Raw genomic sequence first — 14,699 nt, 5'->3', positions numbered from 1 at the left:
TAGGCGGTCGCCTAGGGCGGCAGGATTTGGGGGGCGGCATTTTGCCGTCCTCGGGGGAAATTTGGCGGCGGGGGTCCTTCCGCTCCGGGTCTTCGGCGGAAATTCGGTGGTGGGTCCTTCACTCGCTCCGGGACCCGCTGCCAAAGTGCCCCGAAGACGCAAAGCGGAAGGACCCCCGCCACCGAATGCTCAGAGGAGGAGTGCTGCCGCCTAGGGCGGCAAAAATCCTGGCGCCGCTCCTGCAGGGACCACACCTGTGGCCTAGCTGGGGTTCCTGCGGTCGGTGAACGGATCTGTATCAAGTGCCTTGAAATCCTCGGAGCGGTAAAGCTGGGGTGCGGCATCTCTGCCTCTCCCTTAGCAACGACAATAGAATATTAAAGCATCAGGATTCGCAGCATTTTGATGCATTCGTGTCCATCCAGAACAAACAGATCGAGAGCAGGTGCTGAGACGCACACCCAGCTTCCCAATTAGAACTGCTTTTCAAGCGTGTGCCGCTTTTTAAAATTAAAATGTCATGGTGCTTGGGAACTAATGAACTTCCCGATGCCACCTTGATCTAACACCCCGGCGTAATAAAGAACCCTTATTAGGTGTGCCAGAGCAGCTTCTACATTTCATCTCCTGCCTAGCACTCAGCAGCCGTGAAGGGAGGCGTTGCCCTGTGACCAAACTCTCTGTTTGCCGTGAGACACAAAAGCAGGACCCTTTCTACCCGTCCCTGCCAGGCTACCTGGGTGGAAGTTCAAGATCTGTGGTACTTTGCAAAAATAGGAGCTGTCCCAGCCCACATGACTAAGGCTGGGTGAGGCGAGCTGCTGAGTGCTGCCTGCTTCCCAGTCCCTACTGTACCATTCACCTAGGCAGTCCATGCAGCCGCTGCACTTCCTTTTGCCTGTACGGTCACCGCTGACACGCTGGTGCATACAATCACGACAGTCTCTGTGGGCCATGCGTAAGTAGCATCTGTGGGGCACTTGGGGAAACCATGAGTGAGGAAACATGCACTCCCTTCCACACCGACTGATTTTACATGAGAAGGGGAATGCTGGCTGTGGGCCAGGACATTGTTCCCACTGTTGGGCCATTCCACAGGGGGGTGACTGGGGTACGTGGCACTCCTAAGCGCCTGCTTCCTCATCTGGAAAGCAGGGGTGGAAGTGCCCGCACGTGGCACGACACTCATGCATTGGACAGGCCTGCCAGGCCTGCATGGAGCTTAGCTGAGGTCTCTGAAGGCCAGCCTTCTCCAGCCTGTCCTGGCTCTGGGTTCAGGAGGCCTCTCTACTCCCCCTACTGGTGACAGGTTCAAGCCCTACCTCTCCATAGCCCTTCTTCCAAATGCCTCCCCACACCAAGAAAGCAGCCGACCGTGACGCCCTCCCACACCAACAAAGCAGGTTGACCAAGGACAGTTATTGTAATTTTTTTGACCATCTCTAAATGTAACATAATTAACTAAAAAAAAAAAATGCCCATAACATCCCCACAAAGGATGTAGGGTTACTTGAGATCTATGGATGAAAGACGTTATAGATATTATTATTATTATTATCATCATCAGCTTTAATTTATCAATGGGGAAACTGAGGCAAAGAGGGCAACTGTCTTGCCCAAGGACACAGAGCGCTAGTATTAGAACGCCAGAGGGCTGGGTTTTCATCACCTGACTTAGCGCACTAGATGTAGCATTAACTTTCATGTGTGGCTGTATCTGTGTAATTGTCTGTCTCTCTATGGCGCTGGCCAGGAAACAACATTTCAGCGCCACACAAGTTTCCAGTTTTTGGAAATTGTTTTCAGACAAGATGAAAATGTTCACAGCTCTGGAATCCCTCAATACGTTGTTCTGAAAACACGAAAAGATGGTGTTTCAAAGCAAAATACGACCCCTGCCACAGCCAGGCTGGGAGTTGGGACTCGCACGCGTCCCCACCTCCTAGGCTGGTTCGTTTCCTGGGCTGGCCCAATCCCAAGGCAGCTCGCGTCCCAGCTTGCCCAACTCACAGAAGTCGGGGAGCCAAGGCAGCAGCTCCCCAGGAGTCAGACAGCCTGGGAGCCATGAGGTCCCTGACACCAAAGCACCCTGCATGGAGGGCTGCCCTGGAAAGCCAGGGATGGCATCTTGCCTGCGTTCCATGTGACGTTCATCAAAGTCAGCAAATTCCAAAGAAAACAATGTTTCATTGGAATTTTTCTGACCATCTCTAATATATATGGTAGCCCTATGGGGGGGAGGGTGTACATATATAATTTGCCTACATGTGCGTATACAGGTATATCAATTATATATGTATACACATCATCTTTATTGTAGCCTTGTCCTTAATTTGTTAAAAATGAATCTTACGTCAAAAAAACCTATTGTGTTTTTAAATCACAAAGCTCTCCCCTCGCACACACGACCAGGTGAGGCGTTAACATCCACTGTTGTTTGCTGGAAATGGCCAGTCGCTATGAAATGGTGACCCAGGACTTAACATTGGGCTTGGGACCCCTCTGCCACACTGGCCTACCCCCAATCAGACACGCCTGCTCTGGCCCACGCTGTGCAACACCAGCGATGGCCATTCAAGGGCTTGTGTCAAGCGTGTCACACCTCAGCTGCTTTGCCCTCCGTGGCGAGCCAGGGAGTAGAGTGCAGCTTGCCTGTTCAAGCCGAGGTTGGGGGATGGGAGGGTGACGATAGGGCCCCAGCACCAGACAGAAACGGCCTGGGAGACCATCAAGGAGAGCGAAATTGCTACAGGAAGTCAGAGAAAAGACAAAACAAGTGTAGCGATAGGCCAGGAGAGTGCGAGAGCCTGGGGGGTGTAATAAAACAAATATTGACTGCCCCCCGCAGGAGCAACAGCTATAAAGAACCGTCACTCAGGAGAAAATGTAATTCTTGAACGTGCAACAGAGATTGGGTTGTTGGTTTGTCTCCCCGCCATCCCCCGGACAATATTTTATAGCTACAGCCTCGCAGGCAGTCAGTATTTGCATATATTATGTTTTCGTGTATAGAATGTACGTCTCTCTCTCTCTCGGTCTCTCATATACACACAGAGCCCTCATTTCCAAAAGCTATGGGATTGCATTGCAGGCGTGGGACGCTATAGGTCTGAATGGAGCTGTGTGGCTGGGTGTATGATGTTTAGCTGTGTGCGTACGGTGTGGTATAAAAGTTGTAGCAGCAGTGCTTGGGATGGACCCAGTGCTAATAGAGCAGCGTGGTGCCAGCCATGGGGTGTTGTCCGTTTGGTAGAGGAGATGCTAGCAGCTTGTGCCTCAGTTCAGGGACGGGACAGTGTGAAAGCAGCAGGTGGAGAGGTTTGTCTGAGGCGATGACCAAAGGGGAGACTGCTGGCCTCTCCGGCAGAGCAAAAGCGAGAGCTTGGGTGGGGGGGGCAGGAGCAGACAAGAAAGGAAGGGCAGCGTTATGAAAGACACTGGAAGCACAAAGTAATGAAATGAGAGGCACGAGGGGAGGGGCCAGCGCAACCCTTTAGCTGCACCAGCCCCAAGCAGGAATGGAGTCTGAGTTGCATAGCGTAAAGCCTGATCGTCCTTAGATGGTAAACACTGTGGGGGCAAAGACCGTGTCTATCTCTCTGTTTGTACAGCACCTAGCGTAATAGGGCCCCCACCTTGGTCATAAATATTCAATAATGACAAGAACGGTCCTCCTCCATTGAAGTCAGTGGGCATTTTGCCCTTGACTCCGATGGGAGCAAGTCATAAACCTGGATTTAACAGCAGTCCATAGGAGATGGCGTAGTCCTAAGAGCGGGCATGGCAGAGGGGCCCTGGTTCTACATCCAGTCCGATATGAGTCTGCCATGGCAAGAAAGCCATGTGCATTGTGTGGAGTAAAATGCTGGGAAGTGCTTGACCATCCCCGAGAGTAAGAACTGCAGAGTGCTTTTGTGTTACTACTGGGTTGAAGGAATCTGCATAAAAAGCAAGGAAGGGGCGGGGAAGAGAGGGGGATGTTCAGACACAAGAGACTTCCTCCATCCACTTTAACATCCTGCAGTCTTTACTCAGGCAAAACTCCCACTGAGTCAAACGTAACACCCACCATGACTTCCCCTCACTATCAGGAACGACGAGTGCCGCCTCAGAGCCTCCTTCGCAGGTTGCACACTGAGCCCAGTGCATGCTGGGACAGGACTTGAGGCATTTCGTGTGGGCTGCGTGAGGACTCAGCCCAGGTGAAATTCTCCCAGCGCAGAGGGCATGCACCGTTTCAGTGGGAAACTGGACTTTTAAACCCCCTTTCCGCTCCCCGCCCTGCTGCCCCTGTTGTCTCCTGCAGAAACACCCACTCGGATCTCAAGCCTACCCTAGCCATCACCTCTGGGCAGGGACCTGCCCTGCAATGACAGTGCTGTGCCAGGGCACATCCAGCTCTTCCAAAGCAGAGCATATGTATTCAAGGATATCAAGGAAACACGTAAAACAATAACGGGGTCTAAATGCTCCTGGAGCCCTCATACCAGAAGTCGCCCATCATTCCTATGGGAACCCTGATAGGTTCTAGTCCTTCCAACCCTCCTGTAGGGTTGGGTCCCCCCAGGATCAAAGGTAAAGGCCATTTGTTGTATCAAAAGGAAGCTGTGGTAACTCCTTCATGGAGTAGAACTCAACCCCCTAACCCGCAACGCTACACAGAACATTCCCACATATAATACAACGTGGTCTACAAAGATACCGCCTGTAATTGGAATAGCTGTCACACCGTCTTGTGCTGGGCGTGAATTTCACCTAATAGTGCGGCTGTGGGCAATAAAGCATAGCCAGTGGCCACCCTCGCAAGTTTTCCAGTGGTGCCTTTAATGTGGTGTGTCCTCTCCCACAGCAGAGTCCAGGCAATACCGGGGGGAAGCTGCTGTAACAAAGAGAGCTGGAAATGTTTTTAGGGTCACCGCTGTAATCACGCACATTCCAGCTGCGTCTCAGGGCCCTGATTAAAGACGTCCTCAGTAACTAGGGACTCAACAGTCGATGAGAATATTGCCAAAGGGCTGCTGTAAAAGACTTCACAGTAGAGGCTTGGCTGGTGTGAGATTACAGGGCACAGTTGGCCTTAGCCTGTTGCGAGGAGGCACACTCCGGCTCGGTGTTCTAGCTCTCAGAGACGCGTTGCACCATCACTCCTTGTAGCCAGTCTCCAAGGACGCAAGGCGTGCGCTCCCTCTCGCTTTGTAACTAAGTCTCACAAGTCCCAAAGGCCCCATTTCCGTATCAGGCTGTATCCCTGTCTTCATAACCCTAACATCTTTATTCATGAACGGGATGGCTTATCTCTGAGCCATACCCAACGCTTTTATCTGCTCCCAGAGAAGTGAACTGCTTATTAAATAGATTTGGTTGATTTTTATTTGAATGCATTTGTTTGTTTTTTTCAGTGAGCTTTAATCATGTATATATGTATAGGTGTGTGTATACATATATATGTATAGGTGTGTGTATACATATGTGTATATATATATATATATATGTATATATTTGTTGTCACATTCACAATGTCTGAAATTTTAGTCTAAAGGCAGAGGTACTGTGCTTGCCATTCCAAAGTTGACACACAGTTGCTGCCTATTCCATGCATTAGGGGAGTTTGGTGAAGTCATGTCGGGCCCAGGTTATTAGAGAGACAACATGGGAGAGGTACTAGCTTTTATTGGCTCAACTTCTGTTGGTGAACGAGACAAGCTTTTGAGCATACACAGAGCTTGTCTTCAGGTCTGGCACTCCGAGTACCTTTCCCAGACCTGAAGAAGCACCCTGTGTAAGCTCGAAAGCGTGGCTCTTTCACCAACAGAAACTGGGCTGATAAAAGATATTACCTCACCCACCAGGTCTCGCTGTGTATTAGGGGAAACTTCTCAGCTAACATGCTGGACTAAAGTGTAACTTCCAGAGTAGACCTGCAAAGAGGACAGGCCAATCCCAGGAGTTGACCTGCTTCTCAGAGTCCCAATCCAGCCCCTGCTGCTGCACGTGGGAAGTGCGTTGGGTCAGCCTTTCCCCTCTGCTCCAGCTTAGCCACGCTGTCCAGCATGTTTGGTGGGCGAAAGGAGATGTAAGAGTATGTCTTCACTACCTGCCGGATCGGCAGGCAGCGATCGATCCAGCGGGGATCGATTTACCGTGTCTAGTCTAGACGCGATAAATTGACCCCCGAGCGCTCTCCCATCGACTCCTGTACTCCAGCGCCGCGAGAGTTGCAGGCGGAGTCGACAGGGGAGCGACAGTGAAGACACCACGGTAAGTCGAGCTAAGTACGTCGACTTCAGCAACATTATTCACGTAGCTGAAGTTGCATAACTTAGATTGATCCTCCCCTCCCTCCCCCCCACAGTGTAAACCAGGGCTAAGACTCAGTTCAGCACTCCTGACCCTGCAGTACCTGCTCTCCCCTACTGGTGTTACTCACAATACAGGTGCAAGCCCTAAGAGATACGGTGACTCCTTACAGCTTTTTATTCTGCTGCACGTCTATCAGAATTCACAAGCTGGCCCGGTGTGACTAGAGCTGACTTTTTAATAGTGACTGTGGAGCGTGAGATCCAGCAGCCATACTACAATCCTCTTAGGGTGAGGTCTCATGCACCAGCACTAACGGGAGGTTTATTATAGTGCTACACTCTCTTTCTGTAGCAGAAACGGAGCTGACCCACAATCCTGTCTGGGTGCATACATTCACCTCTGTACCAGGCATCATCCAAACACAAGTTCAGATTCAAATTTTGAATGTGCAAGATCCAGAGGTTTTGGTCGGCCAATGGTAGTGACACAGACTAGGTAAATCCAGTGTAACAGCAGCAATCGATGCAGTGACTCCAGATTTACCCTGCTGTAAAAGAGAGCAGAGTCTGGCTGCTGGAGCCAAATCCAGAGTTCAGATCCTAGGTTTTGTTCAGGGCCATCTCTATTCTGGATAACATAAACCCTTCCCCTTGCCAGCGCACACAGTTTGGCTTTGAAGAAAAGCCAATGGAAAAAAGCCCCTCTGGCCTGCTTGCATGACTTCAGAACTAGAGTCTAAGATAATGTCCTTGTGACAAACCAATGTGCAGTAAAATTTCAATGATGTGCAATGACTTTTCAGGAGTAGGCATGCTGGTGAGAAATCAACCCGCCTATGGGATGGGAAGCAAACACCTGAAGTACAATAGTTCTAGCTGTTGACTGAGCCCACTACTTTATGTTTCATTGTGTGCAGTGACTTTTAGGGACTTGATCCTTGCAGTGCTCATTCAGGCAAAACTCCCAGAGCAAGTTAAAGGCAGTTTTGCCTGGTAAGGACTGCAGGGTCAGGAGGATATGGGCAGTCCAGGGGCATTTTGCCTGAGGGAGGATGTGGGATCAGGCCTGTAGGTGGAATTTTGGGGGGTTTAGGCCATATCAAAACAACAGGGAAGTAAATTCACATACCACACCAACTGTGCTGCTGTTCTGAGCTTCTCATCATACGACCCCTTAAAGGGACAGACACTAGTTATTTTTTCTCAATAACCAAAGCAGTCTCTCTTCTTTTACTCCACCACCCCTTTAGCTTTTCAGATGCAAACAGAGCAGTTGAGAACCTGATCCAGAGCCCATTGAAGTCAACAGAAAGGCTCCAATGGGCTTTGAATCAACCCCAAAACTGAAGAGCCACTTCCCAGGAGTTTGGGGGGAGGGGTGGCACGGGGAAAGAACAAAACCACTGCAGTTGGCAGCAAATGTATTTTCCAGACGCAAACCGATCTGTGTGTGCTCTCATCCATTCAGTGCATGCTCTCCTCAGCAGCCACTGCATAACGTTTTGTTACTGTTCACTGTTGTTCATGTGTCCACATAAACTGTGTGTAATATGTCTTTGTCCCCTGCTAGGCCTCCTCCATGATTTTTTTTTCCTCTTTCTTTTGTTTCATTTTCCTTCTTTCGTTTTTATCGTTTAATTGCAAGTATTTTCACTAGAGCTTTTTGACTGATGCTGTTTGGTACTATTTTTTTTTATTATTATTACTATTATTATTTTTATATATATCTTCTTCCCCCACCTTTCCCTTTTTCCACACTATATATAAATATATATATATATATAAAAAAAATCTTTTCTTCTTTTGTCATTCAATCAAATTCCAACAAAACCAACCAAGAGCCAGTCAAATCCACCACAGTCTCGAGCTGAGCTAGGAAAAAAGTTCACGTAATGACATGAAAGTGGAGAATACAGTCCCCCAGTCCGTAAGTTCAAATCAACTCGAAGTTGAAAGTGTGACATGATGGCGTCATGTAACAAGCTAAGAATTGGTTGCATGACATGCCGTCAAGTTTCGTGCAGGTGCCGTGATTGAAGCATTTTTCTTGGATGTTGTATCAGTTGATGATTGGCCAGTCATGATCACATGTGCCTTTTTTGACTTTGTGCTGCCACAATTTTTTGCTGTGCTCATTTTCGTTTTGTTTGGTGCTTGCAGTGGTTTCTTTATTTGTCGTTTAATTTCTCGTCAGCGTTTTATGCTTCTTTAGATGTCACATAGAAGGAATAAAAAAGATGGATTCCTAATTCTTTAGAAAATGGGATTGTTATAACTGTACAAATATTTTACAAAAAAAAATGAAAAAAGAAAATGCGTGGTTGATTTTTTTGCACTTGAAAAATATTGTGATTTTATTTATTTTTTTCCGGAGAATTGGGGGGCCTTTTTCAATTGACGCTTTTTTTTTCCCTTAGGATATTTCAAATCACTCTCCAAAATTAAAAAAAAAAAGTAATAATAGTAACAGTAGTTTAAAAACTATAGCTATCCAAACAAAAAGCAACCTAGAGAAAAGCCTGCGGCCTCTTGTGTGCCTTTTCAAGAATTCCTAATTGTAAGGTTCCACATTACAGCCACTCCTGACAAATTATTTGTTTGGGGTAAGGGAGGGATTATTTTGAGGGGAAAAAAATAATCCTGATCAAAAAGCAAAATGCATCTTTTTGTTTACAACTGAAAAAGGGTCCTTGACGAGTGTTTTTTTATTTTTTTATTCTATTATTCTTATTATTTTTGGTGTTGTAATTGTTTAGACTGCTGTGTACGGTTTGCTGTTTGTTGAACCAACAGTGTGAAAACCTGCCAGCATGGATTGATATTCCGCATGACACTTTTCCACCAGAGTGGACCTTTTGCAGTTTCTAAGTTTCTTGATGTAATAAATCACCGAGTGTATAAGAAGAACCTGCTTGCTAGAAAGAGATAAGAGCTAATCCGTAATGATTAAGCATCCTACTTAAATGTCAAGTCTAGTCGGATCATGATTAAATTTTTTTAAATAACTTTTTTATTTAAGAAATGTTAGCTTTACTATTTTTTTCAAAAAGTTCATTCCAACTGATTTTTTTTCTTTTACCTCCCATGAATTGCCTGTTCAAAGTGTTACTTTCTGACATTCACAAAGGAATATTCATTAATGACAGCTATTTCTCCATGGAAAGTCCATATATCATCATATACAGCACACGGTTAAAATTTAGAGCAATTTTTCCTAGAGGCTTCACACGCTAGAAAGTCCAGCCAAGCAAGATTGTGATCTGGCTTTTTCTTTTAAGTGCCACTTTACAAAGTATATATCTGTACATATATAAAGATGTGAGTATATATATTTATATGGATATATATCACTATTATTAAAAATGCAGACGGAGCAATTGTAATTTTCTTTATCATGATCTTGACTGCCTTGCTCACTTTGGGTCTGAGCCAATTCCCAGTGAAGTCCATGAGAATTTTTGCATTGACTTTAGTGGGAGCACACCTCAAAAACAAACTCCAGAGCAAGAGCTCAGTTCTGTTTCCATTGAATCTGAGAACAAAACACATTCACTTTCAACGGGAGCAGGATTAGGCCCAAAAGAATAGGCTTTTTTTTTTTTTTTTAAGGCCTTTTTTTATTCGTTTACTTTGCCTTTTTAGTTTAATGTGCAATGATCTTCTTCATTTTTTTAGGGCAGCAGCTGAATGGGCCACATTTAGAAAAATATATTTATATATATATTTTAAAAAAACAGGAACTGTTGGATTACACCTTTGACATATCAGCAAATATCAATCAAGCTGAAGACTTCAGACTTATTCTCTCTTTGATTGTTTAGACTGTAACATTTCTTCAAGAAAAGTATCACGTCTGCTGACTTCGAAGGACACGGGCTGGAAACAAACAAAAATTAATAAATAAATCAGAACAGGAACAAGATCAACCAGGATTTCTGAAGAGACATTGATATCACCACAGCGGCTTTTCTCCAAACAGGAAATGCAAACCTGGATACGGACAAAGGAGTGCCTGTTTGCCACCAAGGATGCGGCTACCATGTTGACCCCATGGTAATGGTCACTGAGCATCTTTATCTGTCATTCCTTAGCTATATAGGGACCAAAGGACAAAACTTTTTATCGCAGACTTGTAGCTGTATGTAAAATATGGAAGTTCTTTGCTTTTCTCTGAGCTGTTCCTAAAACAGTTTTTGAGAGCAATTATATGAAATATGTAAAAATTAAAAAAAAAATGCTTAAATGCTTTTAAAATGGCAAGATAATAGTTCTTTGATACTTTGGGAGGTTCTTTGGTTATACATTAATTAGAGTCTATGAAACTTTCATATGGTTTTCTGTATAATACGTAAGGATCGCACTGCTCAAAGCAGGTAAGATGATGTCTGTGAAAAGCAAAAAAAAAAGTAAAGTAAATAAATAAAAAGGCATAGCAAAGAGAAAAGAAAGATGGTTGATAGTAAAAAACAAAAACGGTTTGTAAATGCTTCTAACTCTCCCCGTTTAAAATCCTCATAGTTGTACAGAATTTAAAAAAAGAAAAAAACTTTAAAATACCTATATAATAGAAAAAAAATTAGACAACAAAAAGCAAAAAAAAAAAAAATACTACATAGACGTTAGCGTTCATGCTAAAAACAAAGATGTTGTAGAATTGTAATTTTTGTAGAGTTTAGACTTGAGCATAAATTCCTACTCTCTGCCAATTGCTGTTGGAGGCTGTTATTTATCGAGGAGAAAAAGAAGAGAAATGGCGATTTTGGTAGCTTTTTTAACTGCAAGCATTCCAGCTAGTAACAAAAATAAACAAACGAAACTCGATTCTTGTAGACAATGCAAACGGGAAACAAAACAGCTGTCTTTTTATCCCATGTCGTTCTAACTGGAACAACAAAACACAGCTATACGCTTCATGTCTTCATGATCTGCTGTCCGCAAATTCCCATCATCCTATGCTTCGGTAGCTTCCATATTTGCTCTAGAAATCTTCAGAGCAAGGGGTTAGCCTAGAACCTTAATCTTAAAAAATAAAAATAATATAAAAAAAAATAAAAATAAAAAATAACATAAAAAAAACAATCTCTTTGAAGAATTTCTGAAACTGTTTACAAGGAATTTTGAAAAACAGGGGGATGTTTAAAAAAAAAGATGCTGGCTCTGTTTTTCTGTAAATAAATTTGCATATTTTGTAGGACTTTTAATTGTAATGATAGAGAAAAAAACAAGGAAAACTATTTAATGAAAGCACGATATTTATCTTTGGTAAATGACTTTAGAGCAGTTAAAAAATAAGACATTGCTTTAAAAAACTGAATCAGAAAAAACAATGAATTATTTAAGAACACATATATTTTAAAGTATATCATATTTATTATAATTTATTTCCACTGTATTCAGACTTGATTTGCATCATTCTCGCTCGTTTTAGTTGAACTAAGAAGAGTGTGATGATTATTTCTGATTCTTCATTTGAATCTTAGTTTGTTTTAATTGGTTTTGGGTTGGTTTTGGTTTGTTTTTTAAATAACAATGTTATTGTTATCTTGGCCTTTTTTTAACACCTTATTGGGTCTGATCTTACTGCCCTTACTCTGGCAAAACTCCCATTGGGTGACAGCGGGTGTTTCATCTGAGTAAGGACAGCAGAAACGAGCCCACAGCCAGGACGTACAGATGTGTAATGCAGCTGCAGTTCCATACAACTGCTCTTTCACTCTCAATTCCCTAAAACTCCTTGTAATCTTCTGTAATTATTGAATGACGCTTTCCAGCTTAGCCCTAAATAAAGCACAGTTTAAAAAAAAAAAAAGCCATGTTCTTTACTTCTTGATGGCTTTCCTTAATGTGTTTGCTTTGAGAACAAAATGAATCTATTTCGACTTTTTCATTAATATACATTGTTTGAGTATCAGAACAAATCCCTTTGTTAGATAAAACATATCTCATTGGATTGAATTAATGACATGGTTTCATTTAATGTCTGCTTGATATTCCACGGTGGTTTACCTTAAACCTGGTAGGTTAGAACATCAAATAATGGTACATACAAATTAGAGGCATCGCCGTTCCTATTTGAAGCCTGTTGTTTGATTCACACTTATGGTTTTTTCATGCTGATGAGTACAGGGGCTAAAGCTCAGGAGTTTGCTCCTTTTGCTGCCGTGGGATAATGGTGTGAAACTTACCAGGCTCTGGGAATGAGGCTCAGTTTTTCTCAGAGCAGCCCTCACGTCTCTGCTTTTGAATGCTAGTTGCAGACCAGCTGGCCTGGGCACACGGCAGAGACTCGGGAAATCTGCATTCTTTTCCTGGCTCTCCCAGCGGCCTGTGGACTTGGACAAGGTGCACCCCGATGGCTCCATTTATAAATGGGATTCATACAGCTTACCCAGGCTTTGTGCTCTATGAAGGCAATGAGAGTGTGTAAGTGGAAAGTGTTGTTTTTCGCCACTAATAGCTATTGATGGGTGCAGTTATTTACAGGAAAGAAACAAATGAAACTGGAGGGAGATGAGAGATCTATTCAGGGATGTGGAAAGTGTTGGTTATTTTCTCCTCAGATGAAGATGAATGCACAGCGCATTAGAACAGACATAGGCTCCATACAGCAGAGGACATGCTACGGCAGGCTGGGTCGGGGTAATAAGCTATGAAGCCTTTCACCACCCTGATCACTGGCGCAAAACCAATTCAGGTGGGAAGTACGTGGGTGGGACCAGGGCCGGCTCCAGCATTTCTGCCGCCCCAAGCAGTTCAGGGGCAGGTCCTTCGCTCCTAGAGGGAGTGAGGGACCTGCCGTCCCCGAATTGCCGCAGGTGCCGCCCCTCTGCTTGTTAAGCTGGTGCCTGGAGCCGGCCCTGGGTGGGACTCAGTCTCTAGTGAGACAGTGGCTGCATTAGAGAGCCCAGCAGTGCAACCGGCAGGCTTGACAGAGAGAGAGAGAAGATCCCAGCCTGGGCTGGATGGTGCTGCACACAAGGGGGTATAAGTCCTTATGTGATGATCCCCAGAGCCAAGGCTCTGCAACTCAGGCTGTAACAATTCATATCCTCTATGGCTCAGCTCAGAGGGGGACCTGTAAGACACACTCACCAGTAGGTGACACTTGCTTGTGAGTGGCCCTAGTGCAGGACACTCAAGGAAGGGCCCCTTGGCAACCAGCTTCTTCTTCCTCTTCCTGCTTAAAGGCCTGCACCCAATTGTCTTCACTGCTGCACAGCTGGGAGGATGCAGATGGTAAATGGAAGCAGGTTCCTATCCATAAGCAGCAGCTGGCCGCCTCGCCTTCAGACAGTGACCAGTCTGCAAATGGAAGGGGGGAATTGCACAGACTCTGAAAAATGCTATTAACAAACGTGGGGAAACTTTAGTTCAGCTGCTGAGACCTGGAACAACAAAGGAGGCGCTACAGATCATTGCCCCTCTTCCATCCCATTTTCCCTGGGGTGGGATAGCTCAGTGGTTTGAGCATTAGCCTGCTAAACCCAGGATTGTGAGTTCAATCCTTGAGGGGGCCATTTAGGGATCTGGGGCAAAAATCTGTCTCGGTTGATTGGTCCTGCTTTGAGCAGTGGGTTGGACTGGATGACCTCCTGAGGTCCCTTCCAACCCTGATCTTCTATGATCTTTCCAGTGCTATGGATTGCCTCTGCCCCCAACCCCACCTCTCTGACTTCCCAGTCTCCTACTCCCTCTTACCCGCACACTCCCCCCCCCTCGTGTCACTTGGACCCCCTTTGGGGGCTGTATGTAATGTAATTAAAAGAGAATAACGGCTCCATCCAAGTCAGTCAGTCTCTCTATCCCAGAGCGTCTTACCCAGGGTTGGACAAACTACGGCCCACGGGCCAGATCCAGCCTGCCAGCCATTTTAATCCGGCCCTTGAGCTCCCGCTGGGAAGCGGGGTCTGGGGCTTGCCCCACTCCAGCTGGGGAGCAGGGTTAGGGGCCGCTTCATGTGGTTCCCAGAAGAGCAGCACGGCCCCGCTCCGGCTCCTACACATAGGGGCAGCAAGGGGGCTCTGCTCTGCACACTGCTCCTACCCCAAGCGCTGCCCCCGCAGCTCCCATTGGCTGGGAACCACCACCAATGGGAGCTGCAGGGGTGGTGCCTGCGGATGGGGCAGTGTGCAGAGCCGCCTGGCCGCACCGCCGCATAGGAGCCCAAGAAGGGACATGCCACTGCTTCTGGGAGCCGCTTGAGGTAAGCGCCACCCAGAGCCTGCACCCCCAAGCCTCTCCCCCTGCCCCAGCCCTGATCCCCCTCCCACACTCTGAACCCCTCAGTCCCAGCCCAGAGCACCCTCCTACACCCCAAACTACTCATTCCCAGCCCCACCCCAGAGCCCGTACCCCCAGCCAGAGCCCTCACCCTCCACACACACCCCACTCCCCTGCCCC

This window comes from Emys orbicularis, chromosome 6 (genome assembly GCF_028017835.1).
Source record: "Emys orbicularis isolate rEmyOrb1 chromosome 6, rEmyOrb1.hap1, whole genome shotgun sequence".
NCBI lineage: Eukaryota > Metazoa > Chordata > Testudines > Emydidae > Emys > Emys orbicularis.
Note: the sequence above shows the minus strand (reverse complement) of the source record.